Source organism: Podarcis raffonei, chromosome 3, assembly GCF_027172205.1.
Source record: "Podarcis raffonei isolate rPodRaf1 chromosome 3, rPodRaf1.pri, whole genome shotgun sequence".
NCBI classification, from domain to species: domain Eukaryota; kingdom Metazoa; phylum Chordata; class Lepidosauria; order Squamata; family Lacertidae; genus Podarcis; species Podarcis raffonei.
The window spans coordinates 57,463,264-57,475,843 of NC_070604.1; positions in this window are offsets into that span (position 1 = coordinate 57,463,264).

Below are 12,580 nucleotides of genomic sequence, written 5' to 3' on the forward strand. Positions count from 1 at the left end.
GGGAATGCTGGTAAGCCACCTTCATTTTACTGCAGTGGATGAAATATAGTGTACATATACTCTGTACATATACATATATTCTGTTCTCATCCTGAAGCAAAGTTCTTAACCCGAGGTACTATTTCTGGGTCTGTAACCTGAAGCGTATGTAACCCAAGGTACCACTGTACATGGGAATGTTCAGCAGGACATGAAAATAAGATTCAAATCCCTCTGTGCAGACCAGTAGCCATGAACATAGTTTCATTATTTTGTGCACACTTAGATCCTTGAATCATTCTTTCATTCACTGAAATATATATAGATCATCAAATAGTGGGCTGGGTACAGTGAGGGTTTGTTTTATTTTACAGTGGTACCTCGGGTTAAGGGACGCGGGTGGAGCTGTGGGTTAAACCACAGAGCCGAGGACTTGCCAATCAGAAGGTTGGCGGTTCGAATCCCCGCAACGGGGTGAGCTCCCATCGCTCGGTCCCTGCTCCTGCCAACCTAGCAGTTCAAAAGCACGTCAAAGTGCAAGTAGATAAATAGGTACCGCTGTGGCGGGAAGGTAAACGGCGTTTCCGTGCGCACCTCTGGTTTGCCAGAAGCAGCTTAGTCATGCTGGCCACATGACCCGGAAGTTGTACACCAGTTCCCTTGGCCAATAAAGCGAGATGAGCGCCGCAACCCCAGAGTCGGCCATGACTGAACCTAATGGTCAGGGGTCCCATTACCTTTACCTCGGGTTACATACGCTTCAGGTTACATACGCTTCAGGTTACAGACTCCGCTAACCGAGAAATAGTACCTCGGGTTAAGAACTTTGCTTCAGGATGAGAACAGAAATTGTGCTCCGGTGGCGCGGCAGCAGCAGGAGGCCCCATTAGCTAAAGTGGTGCTTCAGGTTAAGAACAGTTTCCGGTTAAGAACGGACCTCCAGAATGAATTAAGTACTTAACCCGAGGTACCACTGTATTCTTATACCATCTTTCAAGAATAAAATTCTTCCTGAGGCAGTTCACATGAAATACCACAATAAAATACAGCAGATAATATTTTTTTAAAAAAAATGTCAATAAAACAAATCCCACATTATTAAAAGTAGCAACCCAGCATCAAAAAAATTCGGCATAGCACAGTCACCAAGGCCCAACTACACGATGAGATTCCCAGCCACACTTAGTTTCTGAAGTACGAATATGATTTTTCTTACAGCAGGCCTGGGGAACATTTGACCCTCCAGATGTTGCTGAACTACAGCTCCCATCAGTCCCAAAAATCATGGCCTCTCCCAGAGGATGATAGGAGTTGTCATTCAGTAACATCTGGATGGCCAAAGGTTCCCCACATCTGTCCTAGAGGGTCTGAGGTTACATTCTTAGTCTGCTCTCTCTGTGTGTTCTTGATCAGATTTTCCACAGAAAGATCAAACCTGGATTAAATGGCAGGGGGCACAAGTTAGCATCTTGATGCCAATGATGTGATTCAGATGCTGTGAAAAGCCTGAATGTGTGAGGAGCCACAACCCCACAATAAACACTGTTCTGTATCCAATCTTACTCATGGGACCTGCACCAAAACATTGCTCTTCTTCAGGGTGCCAGCTAACCATGAGCATTCCCAGGATATTCTCCAGAGTCGCATGCAAAACAAAAAAACAGTAGTTGACTTACTGACCAATAAATATAGGATTTCAGGTAACCAAGAAGAAAACCCAGATTCTGCCAGGCTCTGGCAATGACTCACCATATGTTGTCAAAGCCCATCCTATCAATAACCCCGTTACGTTCTGCACTGCAGGGGGTGGGGGTCATAAGGTCCAAGCTATTTTTCCGCCTGAACCACAACAGTAAAGTCACCACCCCATGCCAAGGTTCATCAAACTGAAGGCTGGCCAAGTTATTTTGGCAATGAGGCCGAAAATTCCAACAAACATCTCTCTCCCTGGGAGTAGAAATTTGCTGCCCTTTCCTAACAGTCCAAAGCATCTCCCTGAGGCATCTGTCTCACTCTGCTTATTGGCAGCAGAGCATGGGCTTCGCATGCAGAGATTCAATCCCTGGATTCTCCCTGTGACCCCAGGTGAGACACAGCAAGTCACATTAGACAGCATAAGGCTAGTAGGATCAATGGCCCCATAGCAGATCATGGTTCAGTATGCATATAATGGTCTTGTTATATGCATATATGGTTCTACCTCTGCTTGATTGTGACTGTTCTTCCAACCCTTAGACATGCCTAGGGAGACAGTGTTGCTGAAGCCCAAAGTTGGGAACTTTGAAAGCAGCTATTTCACCACATGTGTGTTACATAAAATGACCAAATGCATATTACAAAACCATGCAGGACAAGCCAGGGCTTGTGGGGATTGTGTGTGGCCCCCCCAGATGTCATTCTACAATTTGCATCCTCTCTGGCCGCTGGCCATGCTGGCTGGGGAAGATGAGGGTAGGATCCAACAACATCTGGAAGCCACAGGTTCTCCATCCATGGTGGGCCATTTTAGGCTCTAAGACGTCCAAAAAGGAAACAAACATATTCCACCCTTCAGACAAATATTTACCATTCATTGTTATGAATCTCAAACTCGCATATTTGTTGTTGCTCTTGTTATTTCCTGTTATTTTTTCTTGTGCTTTTAAGGGGGTTCTGTTTGTTGAGTCCTGTTGAACGCTGTTGCATAGCTACTAAATTCTAAGATGCTTTGAACTGACTGCCCTTTTATCTTTATCAGATTAAATCTCCAAGTTTAATGAGAGGCAAGATTTATGAACAGGTAATCCTTGCCCAAAGGAGCAAGCAAGTTTCCCAATGCAGTAAGAATTAGATCAAAGTGCACTCATTACTTCAGACTTCTCAATGCAACTGCACAAGAACCAACTGTTTTCAAGGCATGTGGTAGCTTTATTGGGAGTTTACCTCTTTAAAAAATGGGCTGGTGTTCTTCAAATAGACATTAACATTTCTTGACATCCTCCTGCTTTTGCTGAAACATTGTATCTATGGCCTCCTAATCTTCCAGCCTTCTAATCTTCTCTACGTGATCAGTGACCCATTATATGCTGTCAAATCCCATCTTCTCAATAACCTGTTTAATCCATCATGTGTATGTTGGATACACATTGAGATCATCTGAGGGTACACTTTTTCGTTTCCATCATGAACCAGAAGAACAACTCATTTCAACTTCAGTGTGGTGGGCCCCCCTATCTGCAGCTTTTTCCCATTAGAAACCAGGCAGGCACCATTCCTGCTGAATTTCAGTTGTCCGGTTAAAATAGCTTTCTTCATTCGGGAGGTTGGGAAAACCTCCAGAACAGCAGAGAGGGAGATTCTTCTGTCTGGCAAACTGAAAAGCTTGCACTGATGGAACAACTGTCATAGCACTACATTGAATTCTTCCCTACAGCTGGTCTAGAACAAGGTTACAGGGTTAGACTTTGTGGTTTGACCATATTACTCTAGCTCTTTCTTAGGTTTTCCTCACTGTGCTTATTTTAATCTTTAAAGGCCTGAATGCATTGGGGTCAGACAATCTGAAAGATTGCTTTCTCCCATAGATTCTGCCTGAACCTTAAGATCCTCTCCAGAGGCCCTGCTCCAGGTGTTCCCACCAAATAAACAGAGGCAAGCAACCACTAGGGTGAGGGCCTTTTCAGTAGTGGCACCCAGGACATGGAATAGTCTTCCCAAAGAGTTTTCCCAACCTTTGTTGTTGCTGCTGAAAGTTCTGCTTTGTTGTATTGATGTAGTTTTTAATCTCCCTCCTTTTTTTAAAAAAAAAGTTTTATGTTTGGCTTTGTTATGTTTTAATTGTGGGTGGCTGTTAGTTTGCTTACTGTAAGCCACCCAGCTAACTTTTTTTTAAGGGGGCTGCATACAAATGTCACAAAAATTCAAACAAAGGATGTGGAAGGATGTGGGGCTGTGCATGCCAGCTCTGCCCAAAATGTTCTGCACATGTCCCAGCACTGCATGCTCCATCAATATCAAGATATTAAGCAGGAAAGTCCGAAAGGGGCTTCTAAGTGCATTTAGCAGAACATGGTGAGAAGTGTCCTCATTACTGGGGACCCTAATAATGCAGGAGTGGATGGGAACACTGGCGGAGGAGGCAAAACTGCCATTCCCTGTTCAGGCCTAACACCTGCAGAGGCCTTCAGTTTTCTCTGGCCAGAGAGTGTATCCGCAGGGTTCAATAGAAAAGGCTAAATATGTTTAACCGAGTTAGCATTTCAGTTAGCTAAACATTTTAGCGCATATCTTTAATTATATGGTACTGTGCTATGAAACAATATAATTGTCTCCAGAAGTGTGTGGCAACTTTTAGGAATAATTAAGTGCTTAAGTCATAGAGAGTGAGAGTTATAATTTCAGAGGCATCAGCTTCAGATTGCAACCATAGCGTGGCTTAAATGTGATTTAAGGACAAACTCTAATAACTAAAATAACTTGTTTTGGGAGATTTGCAAGCAAGCATGTCCCCAGTTCTGGGTGGCATTGCTTCCTTCCCACCCACCACACAAATACGCACACTACGCAAGTGTGCAGAAAATGTCTTCCTGGGAATAAATTTAGAGAGGGGTCATGGTTTTGATCTGTTGCAGCAAACACAACACATGGCATCTTATGGCATCTTGTGGCCTGAAGGCTACAATTTGCTCCTCTTTAATGAACCACAAGTCTTCATTGTTCATCTTCTCTGCTGTTCTACCTTCAGTACACTTCCTTTGAGGACGCTTTTGTGATGCAGAATCCCCTTAGAAACCCCCCCTCCCTTTCCACCCAGAACAGAGAGAGTTCACCATTGTGGCACTCCAACCTGTTTTCAGATTTCCTTCTGAAGAGGGCCAATATTTAGAGGACACTTTTGTTTCTCTTCTTGGCACACTGAAGGTGGGGTGAGGAAAGGAATGCTATTCTCTGAAAAAGTTCAAAGGGGTCTTCCCTTCCCCAGAAATGTAAAAAAGGAAAGCAAACTACAATTGAATTACCACCCAGTGGGTGGCAAAACAAGCACAAGCTCTCTGGTTTGGGATTCCTTCTCACTTCCCTGCTACGAAAGTAGCACAAGCAGAGACAGGGAAGGCAACAAGTTATAGCTGAGCATTTATTCCAATTCTGATTCATACTCCAGTTTGACTTCTTAGGCTTGTGTATTGCCTGCTAAGGAGCTGAAAAAGCTTAGGTCAATTTGTGTGTGTGTGTGTGTGTGGTTGTTTTTTCAGGAGCTGGCCCACTTATCTGTACACTAGGTGGTGATGGAAAATGTGAGAGTCAGAAATACACAGATCTCCTATGCAGACAGATCTATATGCTGAACTAAATTGGTTCTGGAGTCCATAAATCTGATTGGTCCAATTTACATGTTATATTCCGCCCGCCCCCCCCCCTTAATATGAAGAGTGCTGGGACACAAAAAGGGGAATGTGTAAATGATTTGATTTTCCATAAACTCATCACTGTTCATCACAGCTGACCATTTCAGCTGCTGATTCAATGCATTAGTATTACAGCATTGTGAGCCTGACCAGCTTGAGGACATGTTGCTAATTCCTAGAACTGTAGCATGGACAGCTTTCTGAATGGGTCATTCACACTGGGGCTTGAAGGCGTTCTGTAGCTCAAAGAGATGGGAAAATATGCCCCTCCCCAGTTTTTATGTTTTGCGATTCTCCTTGAGAATGACAGGAACACCACGACGCCAAGGCAGGACTTGCTGTATTGCAATCAAAGCATGTGGAGACAATGAGTCCAGTGCACTAGCAACTGTGGGTGGCCAGACAACTTGTTTATGAGCTTCTTAAAAAGGCAATAGATTTCTGAAGAACCAGGCATGGTAGCCATCAAGCCATTGACTGGTTCAATGCTATGGAATGCTCTTTCAGTAGAGATTCAGCAAGCATCTTTGCTATTAATTTTCAGGCATCTCTTGAAGATTTTTTGTTTGTTTGTGCTTGAAGGTCTGTGCAGTTGTTTACAACTTTTACTGAGAAACAATCTTTGTTAGTCAACAATTACTGAGTGCAGTCGTTTGCAATTTTTATTGAGTAGTCAGTTATTTTAATGATGGTTCTGCACTGCTTTTAAAAGTTTTTATGTTGTGGTATGCCACCCCAGTGTTTAGTGAGAGGGTGGTATAGTAACGTGTTTATAAATAAGTCTAACTGCCTCTTTTGTGCTTGCTTTCTTTTTCTTTCTTTTTTTCTAAATGTGTTTCTATGTGTTTCCCTTTAAAAATTCACAAAAATGTAACTGGATCGACTCACTGCTTTTCCCATGAGGAACTGAGAGAGATCAGACTTCAATTGGCAAATAAAGCAAATTATTTTAAGCAACTTGTCTCCAGTGTTCTCCATCACCATAAGGAAATTAAGCCCTGTATTATTCCTCCTGAATCATCTCATCCGTCAGGGCAGTGGGGAGCATACAACATGACTATGTGCATTGGTGCGCATGGTGGCTCTTAATCAGAATAACTAGATCCTCAAATGTTGCTTATAACAATGCCCTTCTAGAATAAGAACAGTATGCATAACAGACATACATCTACCTCAGAAGCAGTTCAATTTGTCTCATATTCATACATTTAGTCAACCTGCTGGTGTTTGGCTTTGGATGAAAATATGGCAGAGAAAACAAAATGAGCAGTGAGGCTATTTCAATTCCCATTGCCCCAACAACTCTGACACAGATTCTGAAGCTATGTGAGTTGCTAGTGCATATCTAGGCTTAAGTATGCCTACGGACCTTTTCTGATTTATATTGAACTGCTGGTAGGAAAGTCATATCTCAATGAAATTTTGGGAAAAAAAGAATCTCTTATTTCCCTTCACCCTCATTTTGAAATTCAGATCTAAAAGCCCCTTTTGAGAATCACTGCGAGCAAGACTAAATGTTATGTCTTGCAGATAAGAATTATGGCACTCATTTTATATACTAACTTGACAAATTAGATAACTTGTGCCCTGTTCAAGGTTATGTAAGCTTTACATTCAGTATCAGCCATTCTTGGGAATGTAAAAGTAATTTAAAAGTAGGGATAACGAAAGATCCATTTTGTAAGCAGACCTGAATTGGAAAAATATGTTTTAATATTGCTCCCTCACACATTCCTACCGCTTTACATTTGAGTCCTTTCAACCAGGTTTTATGCCTCGATATTCTTTTGTAAACACCAGAAAATCCAGAGGCCTATTTTTTTTTTCATAGAGGAAAGAACCTCAAGTAGTTTACATCTACTTCTAGAGCCCACATTCATTATAATAATAAAGCCATGCAGCCAATGGGAAGACACTAGAAATCCTGTGGTCTGAAGTATGCAACTTGTCATCAACCTAGATTATATGAAAAAGGTATCCTATGAACCTTGTTTAAAGCTATAATCCTAATTTACACTAGGACACTCACCTGGAGGCCATTTTTCCAGGAAACTGTCATCCTATCCTATTTAGAGTTTTCTGCATTTGTCCTCCAGAGACAGCAGCCTTTCCACTTTATTAAAAACCCAGAATGTCCTTAAAGCACTCAGTATACTCTTCTGTACAGATTAAAATCCTCAGAAGGGTGGAGTACCTTCTATATTTAGCAAAACAAGTACCTACAAATGACTGATACTTGCAAATATAGACCCTTGTCAACTGTCATTGAGCAAATGCCAATGGAGAATGTGTATATAATTTTCTGTGTGGGTTTAACAGCTGTGCATATTGGTATGTATACTACAAGCCTCTGCATGGTTATTCTGGGGATAGCCAATGACAGATTACACTTTTACGATGCAGACGAGCCAAGAATAAACATAAACTGAAGAACTAGGTCATATTTAAGCTTACCAAGTCAACAATTATTTTCTGTATGACAGAGAACAGCAAAAATCTATTATATCAAATTTTATTTTTAAAAATGCATGCAGTTAACCAAATGGTCCCCTTCATGGATCATTGCCTTGCCGTGGCGAAGGGGCTTGAAGAACTCAGAGAAGCTATGAACTACGCCGAGCAGGGCACACAAGATGAACAGGTCATAGTGGAGAGTTTTGACCAAACGTGATCCACCTGGAGGAGGAACCGGCAAGCCACTCCAGTATCCTTGCCAAGAAAACTCCATGGACAAAGACAACAGGCATATAAAAGTTATGACGCTGGAAGATGAGCCCCTCAGGTCGGAAGGCGTCCAACATGCTACTGGGGAAGAGCGGAGGGCAAGTACAAGTAGATCCAGAGCTGATGAAGCGGCTGGGCCAAAGCCGAAAGGACGCTCAGTTGCGGATATGCCTGGAAGCGAAAGGAAAGTCCAATGCTGTAAAGAAAAATATTGCATAGGAACCTGGAATGTAAGAACCATGAACCTGGGTAAGTTGGAGGTGGTCAAAAATGAGATGGCAAGAATAAATATTGACATCCTGGGCATCAGTGAACTAAAATGGACGGGAATGGGCGAATTCAGTTCGGATGACCATCACATCTACTACTGTGGGCAAGAAACCCGTAAAAGAAATGGAGTGGCCCTCATAGTCAACAAAAGAGTGGCGAAAGCTGTACTGGGATGCAATCTCAAAAATGATAGAATGATCTCGATACGAATCCAAGGCAGACCTTTTAACATCACAGTAATCCAAGTTTATGCACCAACCACTGGTGCTGAAGAAACTGAAATAGACCAATTCTATGAAGACTTACAAGACCTTATAGAAGTGACACCAAAGAAGGATGTTCTTCTCATTATAGGGGATTGGAATGCTAAAGTAGGGAATCAAGAGATAAAAGGAACAACTGGCAAGTTTGGCCTTGGAGATCAAAACGAAGCAGGGCAAAGGCTAATAGAGTTCTGTCAAGAGAACAAGCTGGTCATCACAAACACGCTTTTCCAACAACACAAGAGACGACTCTACACATGGACATCACCAGATGGGCAGTATCGAAATCAGATTGATTATATTCTCTGCAGCCAAAGATGGAGAAGCTCTATACAGTCAGCAAAAACAAGACCTGGAGCTGACTGTGGCTCAGATCATCAGCTTCTTATAGCAAAATTCAAGCTTAAACTGAAGAAAGTAGGAAAAACCACTGGGCCGGTAAGATACAATCTAAGTCAAATCCCTTATGAATACACAGTGGAAGTGACGAACAGGTTTAAGGATTTAGATTTGGTGGACAGAGTGCCTGAAGAACTATGGATGGAGGCTCGTAACATTGTACAGGAGGCAGCAACGAAAACCATCCCAATGAAAAGGAAATGCAAGAAAGCAAAGTGGCTGTCCAACGAGGCCTTACAAATAGCGGAGGAGAGAAGGCAAGCAAAATGCGAGGGAGATAGTGAAAGATACAGGAAATTGAATGCAGATTTCCAAAGAATAGCAAGGAGAGACAAGAAGGCCTTCTTAAACGAGCAATGCAAACAAATAGAGGAAAACAACAGAATAGGAAGAACCAGAGATCTGTTCAAGAAAATTGGAGATATGAAAGGAACATTTCGTACAAAGATTACCATAATAAAGGACAAAAGTGGTAAGGACCTAACAGAAGCAGAAGACATCAAGAAGAGGTGGCAAGAATACACAGAGGAATTATACCAGAAAGATATGGATGTCTCGTACACCCCAGGTAGTGTGGTTGCTGACCTTGAGCCAGACATCCTGGAAAGTGAAGTCAAATGGGCCTTAGAAAGCACTGCAAATAACAAGGCCAGTGGAAGTGATGGTATTCCAGCTGAACTATTTAAAATTTTAAAAGATGATGCTGTTAAGGTGCTACACTCAATATGCCAGCAAATTTGGAAAACTCAGCAGTGGCCAGAAGATTGGAGAAGATCAGTCTACATCCCAATCCCAAAGAAGGGCAGTGCCAAAGAATGCTCCAACTACCGCACAATTGCACTCATTTCACACGCTAGCAAGGTTATGCTTAAAATTCTACAAGGAAGGCTCAAACAGTATGTGGATCGAGAACTCCCAGAAGTGCAAGCTGGATTTAGAAGAGGCAGAGGAACCAGAGACCAAATTGCAAACATGCGCTGGATTATGGAGAAAGCTAGAGAGTTCCAGAAAGACATCTACTTCTGCTTCATCGACTATGCAAAAGCCTTTGACTGTGTCGACCACAGCAAACTATGGCAAGTTCTTAAAGAAATGGGAGTGCCTGATCACCTCATCTGTCTCCTGAGAAATCTCTATGTGGGACAAGAAGCTACAGTTAGAACTGGATATGGAACAACTGATTGGTTCAAAATTGGGAAAGGCGTACGACAAGGCTGTATTTTGTCTCCCTGCTTATTTAATTTATACGCAGAATACATCATGCGAAAGGCTGGGCTGGATGAATCCCAAACTGGAATTAAGATTGCCGGAAGAAATATCAACAACCTCAGATATGCAGATGACACAACCTTGATGGCAGAAAGTGAGGAGGAATTAAAGAACCTTTTAATGAGGGTGAAAGAGGAGAGCGCAAAATATGGTCTGAGGCTCAACATCAAAAAAACGAAGATCATGGCCACTGGTCCCATCACCTCCTGGCAAATAGAAGGGGAAGAAATGGAGGCAGTGAGAGATTTTACTTTCTTGGGCTCCATGATCACTGCAGATGGTGACAGCAGCCACGAAATTAAAAGACGCCTGCTTCTTGGGAGAAGGGCAATGACAGGCCTAGACAGCATCTTGAGAAGTAGAGACGTCACCTTGCCAACAAAGGTCCGTATAGTTAAAGCCATGGTTTTCCCAGTAGTGATGTATGGAAGTGAGAGCTGGACCATAAAGAAGGCTGATCGCCGAAGAATTGATGCTTTTGAATTATGGTGCTGGAGAAGACTCTTGAGAATCCCATGGACTGCAAGAAGATCAAACGCATCCATTCTTAATGAAATCAGCCCTGAGTGCTCACTGGAAGGACAGATCGTGAAGCTGAGGCTCCAGTACTTTGGCCACCTCATGAGAAGAGAAGACTCCCTGGAGAAGACACTGATGCTGGGAAAGATGGAGGGCACAAGGAGAAGGGGGCGACAGAGGATGAGATGGTTGGATAGTGTTCTCGAAGCCACAAACATGAGTCTGACCAAACTGCGGGAGGTAGTGGAGGACAGAGGTGCCTGGCGTGCTCTGGTCCATGGGGTCACGAAGAGTGGGACACGACTAAACGACTAAACAACAACAACAACCAAATGGTCTCCTCACAAACATGGGAGGGTGTATCTGTCAATTTCAGTTTCTCTCTGTTTCTCATTATTCCAATCTTAAATTCAGTTCTCTATATTTCCACATAAGTTTTTTAAAAGTCCTTGTGAAAATTCACCAGCATTGTAGTACAAATTTCTCCTTATGTGCACATTTTTGTATGCAACATCCCCTTGTATAAAGCTTCTTTGCATGTCATTTTCAGTAATATATGCATTTTTATGCACACTTTACCCCAGCATATACATTTGTATACACATTACGTGGCTGGAGAAATGCATTGCAAAATTTGGAGACGTGCAAATTTCAAAGGATGGCTGGGTCTGGATTCACAATGCACAAATTAGGCAAGTCCACCTTTAAATGCAAACTGGATTGAATTTCTTTCTCAACCTTATTCTCAAGTGCCCCTTCTATCACTGAAAACAGTATTTGGTAGGTTCCATATTTGGTGCATGGCCAGGGTGTGTGGATACAGCTCAGACCTATTTTGGGCTGCCCTTGGATAAGATGCCTTCAGTGGTGCAGTTCTTTCTCAGGGCTATTCATTTTAGGTTGGGGTGGGGGAGTCAATAGAGGCCAAACTGGCCACTTAGTTGGAGGAAATCTTTTCTACTTCAGATAATAAAACCCTGCCTTCAGGTAGTAGAAGATCCTTTTCCTTCAGTTGAAGGTCCCTATGATGAAAGGCTAAATTAAGTACAGTGGTACCTTGGGTTAAGTACTTAATTCGTTCCGGAGGTCTGTTCTTAACTTGAAACTGTCCTTAACCTGAAGCACCACTTTAGCTAATGGGGCCTCCCGCTGCCGCCGCGCCGTCAGAGCATGATTTCTGTTCTCAGGCTGAAGCAAAGTTCTTAACCCGAGGTACTATTTCTGGGTTAGCGGAGGTTACATACCTGAAGCGTATGTAACCTGTAGCGTATGTAACCCGAGGTACCACTGTATGTCTACAGTCACACAACAAGTAAAGGTTGGCTCATAAGAAATAATCCAAAATCCATTTTAGGATTGTACCTGGCAGTTCACCTAAAATTAATTCCCACCTCTATTTATCTTTATTTCTGCATTCTGTCTACCAGGGAACCTGTGTCTTTCACCTAATGATAGAGGCCAACCTGGGTCACAACTGGTTTTGTATTTCCTGAAATGGAGATTCGGCCATTGCTATATTTTATCTTCCCCGTGGACCTTGGTGCAACCTGATACCTTCATAGCACCTCATTTGACTGTCATCTCCTTCTCCACTCAGCCTTAAGATTCTTACAAGATTCAGACTGGGGGCATTACCAGCAGTAATCTCTCTCTCTCTCTGATTACCATCTAACCTGAGTTCTGGATAACTTGAATGCTTGTACACTATTTTGTGAATTTTTTGGGTGCTTTAAACGAATTACCCTAATGTTGTGCTTAATGAGTCAGCCATCA